Consider the following 23,850-nt stretch of genomic DNA (forward strand, 5'->3'; position numbering starts at 1 on the left):
GCACATCAAAACCACATTGAGACACCATCTCACCCAAGTTAGAATGTCTATGGTCAAAAACCCCAAAAATATCAAAGGCTGATGAGAATATGGAGAAAGGGAAACTCTGAAACACTGTTGGTAGCGATGTAAATTAGTACAGCCACTCAGGAAAACAGCACGAAAGCAGTTCACAAAACCAGATTCAGTCATAGAATGGAATAAAATCTTATCATTTGTGGAATGAATGGAGCTGAAGAACATTATGCTAAGTGAGATAAGCCAAACCCAGAAAGATAAATATCACATGTTCTCACAATATTATGTAGGAGGTAAAAGCTGATCTTAAGGCTGGATGCAGTTGCCTCTAATCCCAGCTACTCAGGAAGAGGAAATTCAGAAGATTAAAGTTCAAGGCCAACCTGGGCAAAAAGTTAGCAAGACTCCCCATCTCAACAACAATATCAAAAAAGCCAGGCATGGTGGTACATGCCTGTTATCCCAGCTAGGAGGATCACAGTCCAGGCCAGCTCAGGCAAAAGGCTCTACCTGAAAAGTAACAAGGTTTCAGGGTTATGCTCAAGTGGTAGAACGCCTGCCTGGCAAGCTCAAAGCTCTGAATTCAAACCCCAGTAAACTACCAACACCACCACCACCGCAAAAAAAATTGATAGTATAGAAGTAAAGAGTAGAATAGAGGCTGGGTGAGGAGACATAAAAAGAGAATGGACAACAGGTACTAAAATACAGTTAGGCAAGAGAAACAGTATCCTATAACATAGTAGGGTGACTATAATTTATAACAACTTATTACATATTTTATAAATAGCTAGAAGATAGGAGTTAGGAATTTCCAAACACAAAGAAGTGATAACCGTTTAAGAAGATGGAAATGCTAATTACCCTGATTTGATCATCATTTATTACATACACGTACTAAATTATCACCTATATCCCATAAATATATACATTATTAGTGTCAATTTTTAAAAGTATTCAACTTGAGCTGAAGAGTGCACCTAGCCGAATAAAAGCTACGTCTCAGACCAAAACAATGGCACAAAAGGAAGAAGATAATTACTTTTTATACAGGGAGAATTATTTTACATGCACAGACCAGCCTTCTTGTATTCTCTGTCTGAAGACAGCCCTATCTGTTACGTTTTGATCTGAAGTATCCCCCCAAAGTGTTCACATACTGAAAGCCTGACCCCCAGTACAAGCAATGTTCAAATGTGGGGCTTTGGGGAAGTCATTAGATCATGAAGGCTATGCCCCATTCAATGGTTCAATCATTTGATGGCTTCAAATTGTGACCAAACTGTGGGAAGGCGGTGGAAGTGTGTGACTGAAGGCATGTCTTTGAAGTGTGTATCTTGGCCCAGGCCACTGCCTGTCACACTGCTCTGCTTCCTGGAAGCCACAAGGTGAGCAGCTTCTACCACGTGCTCCTCTGCCATGGTTCCTCTGCCTCACCACGAGCCCATAGCAATGCAATAATCAAACCATGGACTGAAACCCGGAGCCAAAATAAATCTTTCCTCCTTCGTTTCTCTCAGGTATTTGTCACAGTGATGAAAAGTCTGGCTAACACAATATCAAAGCCATCTGGCAAAGAACAGCAGGAATCAAAACCTCACAACAGTGTCTGGTGCATGCGGCTCAGAACCCCCTTCTGCCTGCATTATGAGCCTGGTGCTTTCCTGTGGAAATGCAGCCTGTCCATGGGGATGACCAGGCCTCTGCAGTCTGGTCTGAAACATGAAAGCCAGCTGAAAAGGGATGCTTCAGATCCTTACAGTCTCCACAGTGCAGTCAACTGCTCAAGCAACACACTTGATTTGAGCAGGTTGCTATTTTGGATTCACATTTTTAGATTCTGCAGTGAATATTTTGATCTTGTTCTTAGATGTCAATAAATGCTTGACATCTAGAGGTTTTTCTTCTTTGACTTCCTGTTACAATATTAACATAATGAACCTTAGCTAAACTAGTGAGGGACTTTGCCACGGAGAGGTACAGGAGCTGAAGAATAATCACTGATCTGTGCGGCAGTGTCTGAGCTGTGTGAAGAGATAGCTGAGCAGCTAGTTGGTCCACATGACAGAGCCTTGTCTCAGCCAAAGAAGACTGGCAAGGAGAAAAAGGGTCAGGGTGGCTGGAGGTGTGACTTAGATGTACACTTATCTAGCATGTATGAGGCCCTGATCCCAGCACCAAAAAAAGGAGAGAGAGATTGAGAATCAGCAAAGACATCTTAGCCTCCCTGATAAGATCAAAACTTCCCAGTCCAGAGGCCAAAGTACCACTGGTTCCTGCAGTCACCTTGTATAAACTTTGTCCCCAACTCTGTCTTCCTAAAGCCAGGTTGACCCACACAGCAGGCCTACGAGGGCTGTCCAGGTTGTCCTAGCATCTGCTACACAGGCATGGTAACAGTTCTGACCTTGTCCCTTTGTTGAGGGAAAATAAACATGATGCAATGAGATGAGAAACCCTCCTGAGAAGGAAATGGCATTGATGTTAGTGACACATGGGAACCTGCCCATAGGGTGAGTGTCTTCTTTCACCGGAGGGTGTGTAAGGAGGAAAGCACTGGCTCAAGACTCAGAAGGGAAGCTGGAGGGCAGAGGTGGCAAGAGAGGGGAGATGGAGGGATGCAGAAGATGACTTGGCTTGCTCTAAGTGCTTATGCTGGTGCTGGCCACATGGGGAAGAAAGGAAGCAGACCCGGGAGGGAGAATAGGGATACCATGTGGAGAAACTGAGCCTCAGGAGAGGGGAGAGCACCTGATTATAAAGGGAAGAGGATACCAGGTCACATAACTGAACAAAGGTCAGGCAGGGAGGGTCCAAGGGGAGCCTTGCATAAAAGCAGACCAAAGCCCAGGAAGTAAGACATGTGAGTTGGGGGAGGGTAGATTTTAGGAGAAGAAAAAGAACTGGAAAGCATTTGACAAATCATGTAGCTCAGTTTTCATTTTATATTTCCCAGACCCTGAAACCAGGTGGTTAAATGACAAGTCCCAGGCCACAAGGAAAAATTAGAACTCAAATTCAATTGTCTCTGTTTAAACCTAATGACCCAGAGCTTTTACACAAATGAATCAATAAATAAATCAATGAGTGAATGAAAACGTCAAAATATAAACAGTAGGGCAAAAACTCACCACAATTTATTTCTAAGACGTTAGTAATGCAAAGTGAGTTTGATTTTGAACACAAGGTTTCAATACTGAGCACTGAAATCATAAAGGCCTTTGTGACTCTCTTGTTTGTCAGGCTTAGGGAATAGCAAGACTTGGTTATTTGCATTCATTCTGTTATCTGAAAAATATCAACGCATAAGTCGTGCTGGGTTCTGAGGGTTTTCTTTTGCCACAAAGAAGGAATGCTTGTGAGCAGTTTGAAAATAATAATCTTCTAGGCTTCCTAGATGTGTTGGCTCCTGTCACGTTGAATTTATTTATCAGATCACGATGAAAATGAAGAATAAGAAACTAATAAAGAGAAACGCTCTTGTCATAAAACCAGTTTGTGTCTTTTTTCATGAGAAAAAAGTGGAAATTCTCACATGTTCAATGCACAGATTTAAAATGACCTTGGGTCAGGTACAATGGCTCATGTGTGTAATCCCAGATACACGGAGGATCAAGGTTTGAGGCCAACCTAGGCTAAAATTTAGCAAGACCAAATCTTAACAAAAAAAGTTGGTTCTGGTGGCATGTGCCTATCATCCCAGCTATGAAATAGACCTAAGTAGGAGGGTTGTAGTACAGGCCAGCCCCAGGCAAAAATGTGAGACAGTAGCCAACGCCAAAATGGCTGGGAACATGGCTCAAGTACCAGAGCACTTGCCTAGCAAACACAAGGCCCTAAGTTCAAATCCCAGTAACACCTAAATAATAAATACATAAATAAATAAATACATTGATATCTCTTACGCTTCTTACAATGTCACAAGGTGGAAAACTTGGAGTATATGAACACTAGTGGTCTCCCCAAGGACTGAGCAGAACAAAAGTTAAGTGAGGTTTAGATAAGTGTCCCCCAAAGGTCCGTGTGGTAAAGGCTTGGTTCATAGTTTGTGGTGCTATTTGGAGGTGGTAGAGCCTTTAAGAGGTGGCCTAATGAGAAGTCTTGAAGGGGATTATGGGGATCGTTCCTTTCTTTAACTCTCTGGCCATGAGGCAAGCTGTTTTGTTCTCCCATGTTTTCCTATCATGATATGCAGTCACAGCCCAAAGCAATGGGGCTAACCAATCACCAACTAGAAACTCCAAAACCTAGCCAAACTAATTCTTTCTCTTTATAAACTGGTTATCTTAGGTATTTGTCATAGTGGCAGAAAACCAACACAGAAAGATAAGAGGGACATGCCTTGGGAGCATACAGAGGAGGCCTTGGCACAACTTGTTGTGACTAACCCAACTCTTCTCTTTGTGAGATTAAAGTGACTTTCTGGTTTCCCAGGAACATGGCTGCACCAAGACTCTCTTCCTAACTGGCAGGAATGATGTAGTGTCCCCTTCTAAGAATTTCTTCTGTGATAGGGGCTTATATCACTTTGCAAGATATGAAATCTTTCTCTTGACTCAAAGGACAGCCAGTACCCTTGAGCTGTCCCACAGAGCCAATGAGGAGTAGAGCCACTGGGATAGCCATATGAGGAAAAGTTGGGCCATTCCAAAGACAAAGTCCTCTGTCCCCTTCTGTTTGCTTGGCTAATAACAACCAGGGTGAATCTCACTGTGTCCTTTCCTATTTGGCCTCTTCAGTCTGAGGAACTGAAAGTAGCTCCCATTGGGACACCCTCCCTTTCTCTTATACTCCTTCAAAGTCAATATAGATTTTCCAGGCCAGATGGATGCAGCTTGAACACTCAGTGTGAAAGCAGGCCAGGTAAATATCGAGTTGGTGCGTCCTGGCTGAGTCTACCCTACTGCCGACTTTATGCCCTTCTTGACAGCCAAAAGCTAAACAAACTATTTGCAATGGCAGAGACCCAAGTGGATCTCTCTCTCTCTCTCTCTCTCTCTCTCTCTCTCTCTCTCTCTCTCTCTCTCTCTCTCTGTCTCTCCCCCTCAGTTGGGGATGGGGGCACCAAGCTGAGAGCTGCAGTTGCAAACCTGGACCATCCAGAGCTCTCTGAGCTGCGTGAAAGCCTCTCCAGCTCCAGTCCTGACTGTTCAAAGAGACTGGTCAGAGGGTCAGAGGTGAATGGTCTCCTGGTCCCCGATCGCTTCAGAAAGTGCTACATTGAGACTTGTCTCTGACCTGTCTGCTGTTATTTCCCCATGAAAGTGAAAAACAGAAAGGTTTTTTCACAGTGTCAGGGTTTACAAAGTGATACTTGAGTAAGTCCTTAGGGCTGGTTCTCAGAATTGTTCACAGTAAAAGCACATTGTAAATTTTACAGCACATTCCAAAACAAACCCCAACCCTATGTCCTCAGGGCCATTCCATGCCTGAGACTAAGATCCTCAGGGAAAAAGCCTCCCAGCACCCACCACAAACCTGAGCATGCTAGGTGTCCTTTGACTCCCCTCACTGACTTCCCATTGCCCCAAAGTCCAAACTCCACAAGGTGCAAAATTCCCAAGGAGCCGGCTCTTTCCTTCCTCCACCTTCTTCATCACCTGCCCACACTCTGCCTCAGCCACAGGGAGCAATCGTTAATCCCCAAGCTTCCCCTGAGCCACATCTGCCTGGTTAACACCTGCTCACTGTGTAAACACCTGAGTAGCCCTACCTTCTCTCCCCGTCTCCTGTTTTATCCAAAAGACTGAGCTTATTCACCTCTGTATATCTGAGCACAGTCTGACAGAGGTTTTTTTGGATATTTATTGGAAGATTAATAAATGAATACTAATTGTTCCATGTGACATTCAGAGACTGTCTCCAAGAACCTGGGTGCCTATTAGCTGTTAATAAAATAATCGTAAGAATAGCTACAAAGCATCTGGTGCTTGCCATATGCCAGGAGCTACTAGCTTTTGTGCTTTTCTATGAACTAATTCATTTAATCCTCATATCGGCCTAGAGAGGGATGCATACTTATTACTCTTATTCTCCTGCTGAGGAAACCAGGCTGAACAGCTCATGAGTGACTGAACTGACACCTAACTGGCTGGAGGAAGAGACACGGGCTGAGTTCTAATGGCCTCCCAGATCTGCACATCAGCGCCTCCCTGGAGCAGCCTCTCTCCATCCTGTACATGCCCAACCTGGAGCTCATCTCTCTCCTGGGTGAGTTTCTCTCCAATTCATTCACTGCTCCCTCAATATCCAGAAGGGACAATGGTGCTGTGTTTGGCTGACCACAGCACAAGACTTTTACTCTATCAGCTTCCTGACTGACCAAAAGGCATGGTAGGGAGAAATTTGCTATAATGACTTAGGCCGATGTGACAGCTGTGTGGCAGACTTCTAAGGACCTATTTGTATTAACTCATGCAATCCTCATAACAACTACTATGCAACAGATAATAATGCTACAAACCCTTCTATCATGAAGTTCTATGGTTTGAATGTATGTCCCAAGTTCATGTGTTCAAAACTTAGTTCTCAATGCAACAGCATTGGATGGTGGGGCCTAATAAGAGGTGATCAGGTCATGAGGGCTCTGTACTAATGAATGGATCAATGTTAGTATCTCAGGAATGGGTTGCATTTATGACAGTGGGCTTGTTACAAAGTTAAGTTCAGCCTCCTCTTGCTCATTTGTTCTCTGATGCTCTCTTGCCCTTCCACCTTTGGTATGGGATGATGCATGAAAGCCCTCATAGAACATCAGAACCCTGACATTGAAGTTCTCAGAATCATGAGCCAAATAAACCTCCATTGTTTGTAAATTACCTGGTTTATACTATTCTGTTATCACAGCTAAGACTATAAGGGAGATACCTCACTCAAATAACGAATAAGCTTGCCCAGGGCCAACTGCCTCCTGACTTGCAGTACAGGAATTCCAACTTAGATGTTTTTCATCAGAGGGAAGAGGCAGACATGCCCCTCCAGAACAACTGGGGAATTTCTGCAGGATGCCTCATGGCTACTTCTCAGATTTAATAAGGTCACTGTATTTTTTTCATTGTTTTATTTCATTTAATTATATAAAGTACATTGGCCATCTTCACCCTCCTTTAACCTTCCCAAGGCCACTCACCTCCTATGCGTTGGTGTATTCATCCTCTCTCTCCTTTGAACTTTTTTTTTTTCTTTTTTTTTTCTTTGGTGGCACTGGGGTTTGAACTCAAGACCTCTTACCACTTTCCACCAGCCTTTCTCTCTCCTTTGAAGTGCAGAGCTCTATTTGCCTTGAGCCTTTCCCAGTCAATTCTGCACTGGCCTTTCTATGTGCTTCTCCTTTTGTTGTAGGGGAAGCTGAATTTGCATTATCTGACCATTTGCACTATGCCCATTCAGATGGCCTTTCCAGGGATTTCCTATCCAATGGTCTTCCTAACGGCCTCATTCAGAAATGAGGCTGAAGAGGAGATTTGCCCCAACCTGTGTCCAAGGAGCTTCATACCACATCTGATCCATTTAGGCCAAACTGGCCAAACTTAAATCAACTAATATGATTTGAAAGGGTCTTTCAAGACATGGACATTCCCTTGCTCCTTCAAATGGAGGAGTGAGCCAGGGCCAAATTCCAAACTGGGCATGTACTCTGTAGGTGGAGCCTCCAGCATTCCAACTAGGAAGAGTGCAGTCTGCAAGGAAGTCAGTCCTGGGTTATTAGCATTCCCTCAAGAGGCAGAGAAAGTGGATGGTAGTTATCACACTCATCTTTATCGATCCTCCACCATTCCTATCCATCTTAATGTATCATTCTAGCCTTAATATAGCTGGTGACTAAAGAAGATTTAAGTGAGTTTTAATACTGTTGTCTAGGATTTATTGGGGCGGGGGGTGACTCTTAATCACATTTTCTCATTGTTATCTCCAAGCAATGGGATACAACAAACCAAACTCATGTCAAATAGCCCTTGAGTTTTCATGATGTTTAGGGAAACATGAATGATAGCAGGATAGACACATTTTACCACTTGTTTTTCTCTGATGTGTCAAGAGATTGTTGCGGGGGCTGCTCCAGGGGTTCCTGTGTTCGCTGGGATCAGGAATAAACTCAGAAGACGCAAAGAGTGCACACACAGGTAGATTTATTAGGAATAGAAAAGACTGCAGCTAAAGTAGCGCAGTGGAGCCTAGAAACAGGGTAACAGCAGGGGGGCTCTTTTATCCTTGATCTGAAGGAATGGGTGTAGTTTTCCTTCCCCTATCTATGTGGCCAGCACCACCAGCAACTGATCAGTGGCAGCATCCTGCTCTTCAACATGGTACTCTTTTCTGGGGCCCACTTGTGAAACAGCTTGTGAAATAGCTCAACTGGTTTCTGGAAGTGCAACACAAAAACTGCCCCCAGAACCAAGTCCTTTGTTCTTATGCTGCTGAGACTCAATAAGATGATTAGATGATGCTGAGATGGCCTGGAACACCCAAGATAGGACCAGAAACAGAACACGGGAACAATAGCTGCTCAATTAAACCTCAGCTCAGCAGATCTGATTTTTTATTCCTCCTCGACCATAATTTATAAATCATAAGTTACAAAGAATATGAACATCAACTATTACCTACCATGATAATTATAAAAGTATATTCAGGGAACTGTCATTTTCCATAAAGCACATGCCTGCCTGAAGACATATTTCATTTTTGGATTGTTTTGTTCACATTTGTTTTGGGGGCACGTGGAGAAGACAGGGCCTTAGGAAAAGAGCGTTATCCCCTTCTGTGGGTGAAATTGTGAAAATTCTCTAGCGGACATGTCCCTTCTCAGGCATTTAGAGACAAGAGCCCATCTTGGGAGTTCTCACATTCTTGATCTTACCAGCATCTTCCTCCCTGTGCTATGCCTTCCTGCTGAATGTGGATGTTGTGTGTAGGAGAGTATGCATTAGCAGGCTTGGGACCAACACAATTCCAACATTCTTTTTAAAGCTCACCCATAAGTATTCTTAGTTAAGTCTCTCTGGATTCAGAGACATACGAAAAGTTCACTATGCAAAACATGCGTTTGGCTGTGTTTTATTTTAAAGGCAATCTTGACTTCATTCCAAGAATTATACAAGGATGTTTTGGAACCATTCATAGACTTTAAATGTTGTAGTGTGGTGTAAGAAATATATTTGGTCTTTGTCCCAGCTTCTTGGCACAGACCTCCTAAAACCCCTGGAATTTCCTAAGTGATACGGGTGTCTTTTCTTATTCATAAGGAACCTCTTGTGATCACATCTGGGCTTATGCTAATGAGATGTGGGGTTGGGGCTAGATATCAAAGCTATGACTGGTCACCAGGAAGACCAAGTGATTCCCTTTTAGTGTCAGAGTTAAATTAAATCACCTAACACTAAACACTAACACCTAACACTGAAGACTGGAGAATTGGTTGGTGGTATAGAAAAATCCCTCACATTTGCTGACAGAGTGTTATATGTAGGAAAACTTTTCCCTCATATGGTATAATCTTCATTCCTCTGGTTTATGGTTGTTTGATTTCATGTGCATTTTGAAAAAGATGCTTATCTTCTTGAGACTGAATTTTGGGTTGTAGTATTCTTTTTTTCTATTCCTACATGTAATCCTTCTCTGATTTTCGCTGTTTAATATCTGAAGTTACCAAATATTTCCTTTGAACATGACAAAATAAATTACACATAGATTATACATAAATTTTGAACAGTATTATCATCATCTGGAGCGAAGGGAAGAAAATCCTGACATTATGAGGTTAATTCATTGACGTAACAGAAAATATCTTCTCATATTTGGGGAAAATGTGGCCTTGGCTACTCTCTACCCTGTATCATTACAGACAATTCAGCAAAGAGAAATTTCATCTTTTAGCACTTTATTGCAACCAAGAGATGCTCAAAGTATGTGTTCTTAAATCCCAGCCACAGAAGGGGTGTCCCATTTGAATGGTCTGAAATAGACTAGCTTTGATCTATGAGACAAACTGTCATTATGTCACACACACCCCTGAGCCTATGCGACTGGAGGCTCTTGCTCACAGTGAGTTCCTTAGTCCTCTTAAGTTGATGCTGTCTTCTTCTTCAGTCTTCCAAGCCAGGGTGAACAACAGGGTCTGTGGTTTCTTTTTTACAGGATTTTTCTTGGATCAACACGTTCCCACATTCTCAGAATTAACATTCTCTGGGTGAAAGCCTTTACAGTGGTTCCCAAGGGAAATCACACTTCTTGAGAAGAGCCCAAGCCCACAGAGTGGGCTAATGGGAGGTGGTGGTCAGTTTGTGACCTGTGTTTTCAAGCCTGGATCAACATCTCAACAGTTACTTGTCTCATGTAAGGTCGTGCCCTTCCTGGTCACTAGGTGTTTCTTCCCTGTCCTCACCCATCCCAGTTCCTCTTACATGAATAAACTCCACCTTTGTGTAGATAAGTTCAATAGTGATGGTTGGGCCACCAGAGTTAAACAACCAGACCTTCGTCTGAGAAAAAGTGCATTCCAATTTTTCCCTGTGAAAATTGTATGCAGCTCAAATTGCTTTTTAAATTGAGTTTGGTATTTTTTCACCAGTTTAACTTAAACTTTTCATCTTTGAAATGGCTTGGAGGTGGGTTTTTTGTTTTTTGCTTTCGTTTCAAAATAAGGTGCAAAAAAATAATACAGCAAACGCAAAGCCTGGGTGGGAACTTGCCCACGGGAGTCCTGAATGATGGCTTAGGGCACCGCTAAACTCAGCCAGGCTTTGCCGTGGCCAAGGAAAAGCTTATCCGCCCTAGAACAGGAGACCACTGGAGGCCTTGGGTTCTGTCTGACTGCAGTCCTGCCAGTGATGACAGGGTATGCGCTCCTACGTGGGGGACATCTAAGCAGCCTTTCAGAACGCGTGAGCCCCGGGGCAGACGAAAGGGCCCGGGTCGGGGACGACCCCTCCACGCGGGCAGCGGGAGAGTCTGATCAGGCTCAGGAGCGGGCGGACAGGGTGAGACCCTGCCTGCAGCCTGCAGGTGACCTTGCCCAGCGTGACTCTGGCCTTTCAATTTTTTCATTAGAGAAGCCATTTTTCACCGAGACATCTATGGGGAGAGAAGACAAGAAGGCCAATTCTTTCGGGTTGCCAGGGGACAGCGGAGCGGGGCAGGCAGGCGGCTTGCACACCAGCTGCGGGCTGGCGCGGCCTCGGATCGCTGAGCGGGGACTGGACAGGTGCGGGGCTGAGCTCGTCCACCTAGCGCTCCGCACATCTCCTCCCGCCCCCGCCCCCACCCCTCCCCCCACCCCTCCCCCTGCCCTCTCCGCACACCGCCCCCACCCTTCTCCACCCTATGCGGGCGGGGCGGGGCAGGATAAGGGGTACTGTTGGGGGCAGCGCGGGGGGAGGGGGAGCTAGGGCAGCAGGTGCGCCCCAGACAGCGCTTCACCCGCAGTAAATTCCATAATTATAGGTCACCGAGTGGGCGCCCCTTTGAAGTGAAGGACTTTCTTGTTGTTCCTGCAGCGGATACAATTTGGCTGAGATATCACATGCAGATAGTAAAAATTTAATTAACAAATCAAAGCCTTTATCTGCAGTTTTTAGAACTGTGGCCAACAGTTTTCTTCCATCTCAAGTGCTCCAGTCAGGGAAGAAGAGAAGAAAGCAGCGCCTTTGTAGTGCATAAAACGGATTTTTCCTGATGATCGCTCTTACAGATAAGACTTCTGGTAACTGGAAGAGGCTCCCAGGCCTGCCGAGGGGCTGAGGTTCCAAAGCCCTTAGACACTTGCTCTGGTTAACCCTTTGTCTTTGGGTGCAGAACGGTTCTCAAGAACCAATCTGGTCTGAGGGCATGTGGCTAGGCCATGTGCCCAGGACCAAAATAATTATCATCATCAACAACCCAGACCTGCTGGTTAGTCAGCTCTTGTGAATTCCTTCTTATGCAGACATAGAGATAAAGGAGTATTAATACCTTACAGTTGCCTGCCGTCCATTTAATTGAAAATGGGAAAACTGAGACTCACTCACAGGGTTAAGAATTGAGTGTTGTGAATCCTAAGTCCAGACAAAACTCTCATGAATAAAGCAAGAGGAAATTATGTAAGGCAACCCACAGTTAACATGTAATATATTTACAGGTATTTAAAGTTATCAAGGCATAATTTCCAAGTGTTTGCATTTTTTGTGCTTGGTTCTAGAGCTCAGGTTTTCTAAAATGAACAGGTGCTAGGTGCATGGTAAGAACTTGCTCTAGCAGTTAATTGCACTCTTGAAGGCAGAGACCCCTGTGCTGGTGCACACTGGACTTTGGATTGGTTGGCCTTGACAGGGCTGAGTTGGATGGAACAGGAGGACTGTACACACACATTACAGTCAGAGAGGAGCAAGGCCTGGTGTGCTCTTGCATAGTTGGGGAACTGTGGAAATGATAATTCATTGAATATCAGAAAGCCAGAAGGAAGATAGAAAGGAGTTTTGACTGTTGTCACCATAAAGAAATGGATTAAATGAGGAGACAGACATGTTGAACTTGATTTAAATGTTACAAAATATATAAATTTCCAAAATATCACATTATCCCATTAATATGTACAATTTTGTGGTTTTATGTATCAATTAAAGGTAAATTTAATTAATAAAAAAAGATTGCATATGCACAATATGAAGAGGTGTGAAAGAGGAATTTGAAGGGCAAGTGGGCCCCCATCTTTACAAAATACTACACCCACAGGATGGAAATGGAGGGATTCACCCTCATCTCAGTCCCTGGCCTCCGGGGAAATGTGCATAAGGAGCACTAGCTATGCGGTGGTCAGTTCTGCTGTTGTGCTGAGACACTGGCCAGATGAACTGGACAACACAGAGAGGTGAGGAAGCCCCTTAACCCTGCCACATGAAGCATGAGAGGAGAGCAGATCTAAGGCCTGATCCCACAGGAAGAAAGTGTGTCACTTGCCGTGGCCAGTGAGGCATCTTGTGGTCTCATAGACCTGGGTGTAGGTGGGGAGCTGTGGGCAAGCAGAGGATTAGTTCAAGTCAGGATGGCCAGGCAGAGACAGCATGGCTTAGTAGGGCTCCTGTCACTCAGCGAGAGCACTCCCACCCCTCCCCTTACCCCACTTACCCTGAGTTCTGGAAGTCAGAACACCAAGGGAGGAAGAATGCCTGCTGCCCTCTTGGTGGTTGCTGGGATGTTGTCACTGCAGAAAGGAGAAAAGTGCAGAAAGCTGGGAGAAGGATGGGAAAGGGCTATGTTACCAAAGATGTTTCATCCTTTCCAAGCCTCTGGAAGTACATCTCCTGTCTGGCCAAACTGTCTCGTGCAGCTTGAAGTAAAGTGCCTGACTACCTGAGACCACCATGTCAGAGCCACTGGAGGGTCCTCACTTGGAAATGGTCAGAAGCAGTTGACCAAAGGAGTCCCCTGACTCTGTTCAGCAAGTCCACCCTCACATGCATTACTTCCAGTAGAATGCTCCATTGCTAAGCATAAACAGTATCCAAGACACATTAGAAAATTAAAGCTATTTAATTCTGTCATGATTTCTCTTTCTCTTTCTGATGAACATCATGTTAGAAAAACAAAGAAATATCACTGTGATGCTGTTAAGATGAGTGGGAAAAATTAGAGAGCCTTTGCTATCACATAGTTTTAAAGCATAAAAGGAATTTTAAGGCTTCCCCAGGGGATCAAAGAGAAGGAATGTTTTAAGGGCTTCAAAACCAGCAGCACTGCAGGCCTTAGTTTATTTTTGTAATTCACTGAGATTGCAGTGCATTAAACATGGGAGACTCTTTTGGTCAGCCTGGTTTTAGTACATTGATTCTTTTGCACTTGTTTAATGAACATGAGAGTTTGAGAGCAAGAATGAGGCTTGTGGCATTCTTCTTGAACCATGCTCAGCTAAACACAGTCTGACAGTCAGATGAATATGAAGCTGGCATGCAGGCTATGAAGCCTGAAGGGAGATGGCCAAAATCTCAGGTGTCCCTTTTAATTAATGCAATGAATTAATCAATAAATAGTGATTTCTTGTAGTTGCTGTTTATTGAGCATTTTCTGTGTGTCAAGGACTTTACTAAACTCGTTTTAATCCTCAGAGCATTCCTAAGAAGCAGGAGGGTAAGTAATGTCCCCTACTTCCCCCAAAGCAACGTAACTGTGTCAGTCAGCTTTACATTACTATAATAAAACACCTGGGATAATGAACTTAAATAGAGGAAAAGTTTATTTTGGTTCACATGTCTGGAGGTTTCAGTCCATGGTTGGTTGGTCCTGTTGCTTTTGGGCCTATGGTGAAGCAGCCCATCATGACATGGTAACCCAGAAGCAAAAAGAGAGAAAGGAAGAGACCAGCATGCCATGATCCCTTTCAAGGGCCCAGTCCTAGAGACCTAAGACCTCCTATTATACCCTACCTCATAAGGGCCCCACATCCCAATAGCACCAAGTGAGGACCCAACCTTTAACACATGAGGGATATTCTAGGTCCAAAACAGAGCCATTATTAATAGGTAGGATTTGGCTCCTATCCTGAGTCAGTCCCGCTTTGCCACCTTACTACAGGGAAATCCCCTGTTGGGAAATACAAAATTGTGTCCAATGGCTCCTTGCCTGCTCAGTTACCCAGAAGGCCATGCATGCAAACTATTCCTGAATGACTCAGGACAGCACATCAGTGCCTGATGATGGCAGGAATTCATACATTTTATGAAGCTCTGTAAGAGCGGCACTTGAGGGCTCCAAATGCAATCAAATGAGAGGGAGATGGAAATAATCCTCACCCTCACTGGATCGGGGCATATTACACTGAATTCCATACATATGCATAATTAGTTTGTGTCACTTAAAAAGCAAAAACAAAATTTAAAAAAGAAAAAAAAAGTGTTGTAGCATTCAGAGTGAGTGTGATCCTGTCCTGGAAATGTCCAAGGAGAAGAGTTGGACAGGCATTGGTACTAGGAGAACAGAAGCAAAAGCAGCTGGGCTGACGTTCTCATAAATTCTGACAAGACTGGAAAGTGAGAGCATGTAGTCTAAAAACACCTTTGCCTATTCTTGCAAAATCTGAGAAAAACTGCATTTCTGTGGATAGAATAGAGGCTGAGTGTGCTCTATGTTAACAAGCTCATGACAGAGCTAATAATACCACCATCAATAGCAGTGCCTTTCATGGCTCACTGTGCACCAGACATTGTGATAAGCCTCTTGCATGCTACAGTTTGGATATGGATTGACCCCAAAAGGCCTACATGTTACAGGCTTAGTGCTACTGAGAGGTGATAGAGCCTTCAAGAGGTGGGGCCTTGTAGGAGATCTTCAGGTCATTGGGTGGGGAATTGTAGGACCTTGGCCCCCTTCTCTTCCTCTCTCCTTTGACTCCCAACTGTGAAGTGAGCAATTTTGCTCCACCGTGGGTTCTGTACCGGGATGCACTGCCTTGCCACAGGCCCAAAAGCAATGGGCCAATTGATCATAAACTGAAACCTCCCAACAGAAAAGCAACATAAACCTTTTTTCTTTATAAGTTTATTATAGGTATTTATTACAGTAGAGAAAGCTGACTAACACATTACCTCATTAGATATTCCAAGGCTCCTAATTTCCTATCATGTCCCCATTAACCAATGAAGTAACTGAGGCCGACAGGGATAGACAAGTTGTTTATGCTCTCAATGCCACTAACTGGCAGAACTGAGGAGATCCACCAGAATGGGTGCTTCAGCACCTGGCTTCTCTGCCTCTCTAGGCAGTAATGTGTTGACAACATGGATAATGATTTACACTGACTCCAAAGAAAGGCTCTTGGAAAACACAGTGTGGAAGCAAAGACAAGTGCACTAGCAATCAGAAACGGCTCTCAGGGATCCAAGACATCCACAGAGCTAGGGAGGAAGGGAGATAAGGGAAGGGATCACTCCAGGGTGAAAAGCCTTCATTTCTCCTTTTCTTCCATGACAAATCTAGCTGGCAAATACTCTGCATACCAGGGACATGGCTAAGGCTATGTGTGCTTATGTACAGGAGGAGGAGAGGTGACACACACAACATGGGCCAGAGTATCTATCTCAGGACAAGGACCAGTTCCTCAACTTGAGAAAAATGAGGACCCACAGAATGGGACCTGGCTGACATGAAACAGCCTGTCCCATAGTTAAAGTTCCATGGCCCAGGACACTTACTACTAGAGAGCAGATGTGAGAACGCCTAAGAGGCATTGCATTGGTCTATGCCCAGCTTTTAGTTTGACCAACAATGCAAAGGCTGAGTCCTCTGCTCCAGGATTTGAAACCCACTGGCCAGGCAATCATCCTGCTGAGTGAACTACTCATCCTGAGCTTGTAATTTCAGAAAAAGGTCTCTCCCCCTGCTACCTCCACATCTAGTATCCCTCCCTGTTGATGGTCTGTCCCCCTTCCCCTCAATCCTACAAGGCCAGCCTCAGAAGTGATGCAAAAACCATGGCCTTACTGAAGAGCTTGGGACTGCTCAGGGCCCCAGAGCTCTAGCCTCTGTTCAGCTGAGAGACTGCTGTGTGGTTTTGGGCAAGTCTATCTGAGAAAGCCCTGCTTGAAGGACAGGATGAGCACCAGATCAATGAGAATTTGCATGTCCAGAAGAAGAGGGAAGCCAATAAAGGGAAACTCTGGACTGGGGGGTTGCTAAACCCCAGGGGACAGATAACAATTCTAAAAACAAAGGCAATGGCTTGAGAAGCTGAGCAGGGCTCTCTGCAAACCCTTGGTGCTGGAGGAGCAGGATCTAAAATCCTAAAGTCCACTCTGGAGTGGAGAGTGAACCAGAAATAGGCCATCCTTCATAAGGAGTGAAATCCAGCCTCCATCCTTGTATCATCTCAATCCCTAGCTAGATTAAAACAATCAAGAGCCTCCCAGAAGCACAAGCACACCATGCAGGGCACAAGGACATTTCAGTCAAAGATAACAATACACATGACAGTGGTCCCATTACACTATAATGGACCTGAAAATTTCCTGCTGCCTGGCAGGAAATGCCACGGTATGTAGCCGTGGCAACATTGTAATGCAGTGCATATGTGTTTGAGGTTTTATGCTGGAGTAAGCAAACCCACTGCACTGCCAGTCATGCAGAGGTAGTGTAGTGTTTAATTATACACTACACAATACTAGATAATGACACTGCACAACTGCTACCAGTTTTTGTATTCTCCATATAATATGTTTTATCATTACCGTAGAGGGTACTCCTTGTACTTATTTCTTTGAAAGTGACTGTGAAACAATGGACACGTTACATCTCGTGTCTTCTGTGTCTCTTAATTGCATCAAGAGACCATGGAGTGATTGGTCCACACCATTTGGTTTGTGTAACCACACTCTACAGTATTCATATAATGACTACATCATCTGATGGTGCATTTTGCAAAATGTGTCCCTGTAATGAAGGAAAGAATGACTGTAAATCCTTTAGCAAGGAAAAACTAATCCTGGGCAGTAGCACAGAGATCCAGGAAGAAACAAAGAGCAGCAAGTAGGTGAGTAAAGAGAAATGAACTCTAATTATATCATTCAGTGCTATGTCGTCCTGTAGGACATAGTCCTATAACTATATAAAACACACGTAACAATAGCACAAAAGAAAGAAAGTGACTAAATATAAGTAAAGCACTCTAAGGACCCTTCATTCAGAAAGTTTATATTGAACTTTAGGGAGTCAAGAAAATAATTATAATTTCCCTGATAGCCACTAAAAGAGTAAAATAATGTATAACTAACAAACTAAGAGGGGAGAAGGATGAATTAAAAGATGATTAACCTTAAGCTAGCAGAGTGGCTTAAGCAATAGGAGTACCTGCCTAGCAAGCCTGAGTCCCTGAGTTCAAACCCCAGGGCCACCAAGAAAAGAAAAGAGCCAAGAAAGAGAAAGGAGCATGCATGAGAGAGAAATTAGAAAACAAATAATAAAATGGTAAACTTTAACTCAAATATATCAGTAATTATAATAAATGTAAATTCATGTTTCAATTAAAAGACAAAGATTGTCAGAGTATAATGACAAAAAAAAAAACCTGATCCTTACAAGAGTCACACCTTAAATACAAGAATGAAGAAAGATCAAAAACATGGGTAGAGTTAGAGCACACAAAGTAACCAAAGGAAAGATGGTATCCATACACTAATGTCACAGCTTTTAAGGCAAAAAACACTCTTAGGAATAAAGAACAATGGATAGTGATTTTCTTAACAGAAGTTAATAATTTCACTACTTCCATAACAATGTTTCAATACACAAAAAAAGTCAAGCCAGAGTGGGGAACTATTTGTCATACATCTATCTGACAAAGGACTCTCAAAACCAGAAAATAAATAGAATTCCTATAAGGAAAGGAAGACAGTACAATATTTTAAATAGTCAAAATCTTAAGTGGACACATCACAAAAAAAAAATATCCAAATAGTCAATAGACCTATAAAAAGGTGCTGAACTTGACTAACCATTAGGAAACTCTCAAATTAAACCACAATGGGATATGGACACACACCCAGCATAATGGCTAAAACTTAAAAAAACTGTGTGAGTCAGATTTCTAACACTGTGACAAGATACCGAGGTAATCAACTTACAAGAAGAAAAGGTTTATGTGGCCTCAGGAATTCATCCCATGCTTAATTAGTTCCATTGCCTTTGGGTGAGGCACTACAACATGGCAGGGAGTGTGTGGTAGAGGAGGACACTCATTACATGCTGGCCAGGAAGCAAAGAGAGATACATTGACCTAACTAGGTTCCACTTCTAAAGATTCCATCACTTTCCAATAGCACCACAGGCTAGCACTAATGCCATCAACACAGGGGCCTTAGGGGGACATTCAAGAAACCAACCATTAGCCAATACCAAGTGCTGACAAGGCCATGGCACAAATGGAGCTGTCATGCAATAGTGCTCTGCCAAGTGAGTGAGAGTATATATTAGTACAAAGTCTTTAAAAGCTGTTTGACAGTATTACCAAAATTAAACATCCATATACACATACCATATGACCAAGCAATCACTCTCCTAGGTCAACATTCAACAGAATATGCACAGGAACTCATCATCGATATGCTGATAGCAACTTTATTTATAATACTCCAAAATAGAAAGAATCAATATGCCCAGCAGTTACAGGTGAAGAAGAATGATGTCTGCAGTACAACCACACAATGGAACCACGACTACAAACAGAATGAACTGAAGGAATTGAAAATGAATGAAGGAATCTTGCTGCACCTCACCCACCAGGATGAGCACAGCCAGGGTTCCGAGCAGAAAACACACACACACACACACACACACACACACACACACACTCCCACAAAAGAACACACACTGCATGGCTGTATTTACCAAAAATTTGAAACAGACCAAACTAAGTCAAGATAGTGCTTACCTTGGGGGAATGGGTTAGGGATTCAAAGGAGACTTCTGGAATGTTTTGACTCTTGATCTGGGAGCCAATTAGTTGGGTGTGTTCAGTATGTAAAAGTCATCTGGCTGTACACGTGTCATCCATGCACTTTTCTGTATAAGTGTTAGTCTTCAACTTAAACAAAAAGGTTGTTTTTACTGAATCTGATAGCATATTGCAAGAGGCAGAATCTCTGAAACATTGAGTCTTTCTCAGAATCCATGTGAAAAATAGGATGGCTGAATTGAATTTTCTTCCCAGGGTGGAGATATTGAGAAATTCCCACTCCCAGGCATTTCTCACTCTCCTTTAATTTGGATATAAGATGAACCCATTTCTCTGTGCCAGCACCCAGACTGCAGCAGGATCCTAGGGTAGCAAGTCATCCCAGGCTGAGGAAAATGAAGTAGGTTGTAGCAAGAAGCCCAGAATGTTGGGAGTAACCCTACCCACAAAATCACATTCTCTAACAAATGAGGTATTAGTTTGATTGAATTACAATAAGCATGGTTTACAAAAAATAAAACTAATGGTCACTCCTATTGGCACAGCAAACAATGCTGTTTTGTATCCTGACTCCACTTTTCTGGCACTTGGTTCCTAAATGAACAGCACATGGATGAGCTACAAGGAGGGACTGGTTAGAGCAAAATGTCTCTGTCACAAGGAAGGTAAGATTTTTGAAGAGGACAGCAAGTTAAGCAAAAGGAAAATGAGAGAGCTGAGTCAGGCACAGGAAGGAGACTAGCCTGGGGTTGGCAAAGGTCACTGAGGGAGGTTTTAAGGGCTGAGTATGTCCTGGTTAACAGGCTCTGTGCTGCATAAGGCCACAGCATCACTGTCTTGCATTTTCTGCAAGTCTGCAATAAAAGCATGCTGCACATGACACCCTGAGTCAGCCATGTCTGAGGAGAAGGGAGGTTCAGGCCCACCTTTGAACTAAGCCAGGGAGGAGATGAAGAAACAGCCTCATGATGCAGGGCAGAGATGAATCCCTTGGGAACAGCACTGAGAGACTGGCTAGCAAGAGGCTCTGGTAGGCCAGCAGAACAAGTGGCCACTGTGAATACCTGTGCTGGGGAAGTAGGCAGCCATGGCTCTCAGCCAGGCCACAGTCACAGAGCAAAAAAGGATTAAATCAGAAGACACAAACAGTGCTGGTCCAGTGACTGGCAGCTAGTCCGTGGCCAGTATCTCCTCCCCGAAATAACCTCTTCTCGCCTCTCCAGGCCTTCAGTCCCAGGTGGCAGAGGATCCACCCGTTCCCCAGGGACAAGGTCCCTCTCTGACTTCCCAGCCTGGCCTTGCTTGCTCAGGTGAGCCTGGAAGCATCTTCAGGTTCTGTGTTACCAACATGCTCCCTCCACCCCCACCGCCCAATCAACCCCCAGGCCTATACTATAGTCCAGGGCCTCTGGGATAGAGGGAGGGTCTTAGAGTTCCCCCAACCCCAGAGTCTAGGCCTCTGAGATATGGTGAGAGTTTTGCTTTGGAGGTGTATTTATGAAACTAAAACCATTACAGGGCATTGGAGCCAGAAAAAGAGTTTTGTCATACAGCACCACACCTGATTCAGATGGACAATCTGGCACCCATGAGAAAGATGTTTTCCTCATCAGCGGAGCATCCTCAAGACTTGGTGTCTTCTATCATCACTTTCTGTGTCAACATCACTCAACAAAGTGTCATAAAATTCAAAATATCCTAAGGTAGAAGCAAACGTTCCCCACCTCTGGCCAACCTGGTTTTATACTTTTCAGGAATGTGACTGGAGACGAGTTCTGTTCCCTAGATCAATATTTTATTAGATTGAAATCTGCAGATGAAAGGACTTGGCTAGATTGTGTTGTGGCCTGCCAGGAAATCTGTGAAAACTATTTTCATCTTTGCTAAGAGGTAAAATATTTACATCTTTAATAAGCACAGTGACCAAGACACAAGTGTGCTTCTAAATAGCTACACCCAAAGTGTGCATGCATACACTACTTAGATAAAAGAAATCTGAGGCCACACTCTGATTCTCCCTAGCTGTGGCTTGGGGGTGACATAGCCGTGACCATAAACTTGAAAACACTGTGGCTCCCTTCCACAGACCCAGGCCTCCCTCGTTGGCATGGATGCCCTTTTTCCATTGTCCCTGCCACCGTGTCTGTTCCTGTAAGCTGATGGCAGCAGCCCAGTACAGCTGGAGCAGGCAGTCTCCTGGGAGTGAGCAGAAAGGCTGGATTTCAGCTACAGGTTAGGGAACCCAAAGCCTGAGTGTCCAGCACAGAGCTGACAGCACAACAGGCAGAGATCCTGGCTGCCCATATGAATTTAATGCCAAGAATCCTGCAGGAATCTTGGAACTCCCATACCAATTACAGTGCTATCCAAACAACGCCCGAAATGATGATTGCACTAACAGGTTGGGACAAAGCAGTCAGGGCACCACAGTCCTACAACCTCTTCCCCTCAGGGAGATGAGGTTACAAGGGACTGTGAGATCCCTAAACCTGAAGGGTAAGGAATCCTTTCCCAGCCAATCTGCCTTCTTTACAGCAGTTAACTGCAAGGAAAAAGAAAATAAATGCCTGCTGGTCGCAGCCAGAGTGACAGGAAAGGCTCAGGGACTGGTGGGGCCGAGGCCAGTAGTGGACCACAGAACCACAAACCACCAGCAGGTACTAAGAATACACGGGCATCTGCAGTACTTCAGGAGACGATAAAGTCACAGAGCACCTCTGGAAGTGTTTCTGTTGTCTGTTGTCCTCTCTGTGTGCCTGAAAACGTGATCTCTCTGTGAGAAATCTAATAACGTCCCCAGTTCTCTGATTCATAGGTGGGGCGGTCTTTGGATCAGCCTTCATCCACAACAAGAAATTAATTCTTTGACTTTTCATATGCAATTGGCGCAGTAAGCAGTTGATATAAAAATAAACACAACACATACTCACTTTCTGAAAGCAACCAACGTGGATTTTTTCCACCAGTGGGCCTTTCTTGACACATATATCACAGTAGTACATGTGCACACATGTACTACTTGTACTATATGTACTAGGAAACTTTATGTGCAAGTTTGATTGAAATTGTTAAGAGAAAATCTTCATCATAGAAAATATTACCCAGATAGTCTCAAATGATATATATCGTATAAAACAAAAGTTGATAAAGAGTTCAGCCATCTTGCATTTTTATTGCATTTTTAATTGACATAATTACATATGCTTATGGGGTACAATGTGACCACAATATGTATACATTGTAGTATGATTAAATCAGGCTAATTAACATATTCATCACCTCACATACTTATCCTTTGTTTATGGTGAGAACATTTAAAATACTTTAAGCAATTTTGAAGTATAGACTGTAATTATTAGCAAGTCACTATGTGTGCGATGGATCACTAAAACTTATTCCTCCTGTCTAGCTAAAACTTTCTCTCTCCTTTGAATTCTGTTCTGATCCATGAACATATGCTATCTTTCTATTTATTTTTGTCTTCTTCATTTTCTGATGCAATTATAAATGGGATTGTTTTCTTATTCTTCAGAGTTTGTTGTTAGTGTATCCAAACCCAACTGATTTCTGCATCTTCATTTTTATCCTGCAACTTCACTGAATTTATTCATTCTTACAGTTTTGGTGGAGTCCTTAGGCTCTTCCATGTAGAACGTGATGTCATTCGTAACTTCTTCCTTTCCTCTCAGGAGGCCTTAAACTTCTCTTGCTTACTTGCTCTGTCTAGGACTTCTGGTGCCATGTTGAACAGAAATGACAAAAGTGGACAGCCTTGCTTTGTTTCTGGTGTTAGAGAAAAGGCTTTCTGCTTTTTGCCATTGAGTATAATGTTAGCTGTGAGCTTGTCATAGCATTTATTAAGTTGAGGTTCGATCCTTCTACATCTAATTTTCTGAGAGTTTTTGTCATGAAGAGATGGTGAATTTTGTCAAATGCTTTTTCTGCATCTACTGAAACTCAAAAAATGCCCTTAAATGAAAGAGAAGACATTACAACCAATACCACACAAGTACAAAGCAGCACCATGGCTACCATGAACACCTGTATGCCAACAGGTTGGATAGCCCAGGAGAAATAAGCACCAAGAAACATATAACCTACCAAGACTAAATAAGGAAGAATTAGAAAATCTGGGCAAACCAGTAAGGTGTAAAGAGAATAAATCAGTAATAAAAGGAAAAAAATCACACATCAGACCTCACACAGTCGCTCACATCTGTAATCCATGCTATTTAGGAGGCAGAGATTGGAAAGACATGGTTCAAGTCCAGCTTGGGCAAATAGTTAGCAAGACCCTATCTCAACCAATAAGGGGGCTGCTGGTACACTCCTTTCCTTACCAGCTAGGTAAATGCATAGGCAGGGGATTATCATGGCCTGAGGCCAGCTCCAGGGAAAGGCATGAGACCCTATTTTGA

The sequence above is a fragment of the Castor canadensis genome, chromosome 4 (genome assembly GCF_047511655.1).
Source record: "Castor canadensis chromosome 4, mCasCan1.hap1v2, whole genome shotgun sequence".
Lineage (NCBI taxonomy): Eukaryota > Metazoa > Chordata > Mammalia > Rodentia > Castoridae > Castor > Castor canadensis.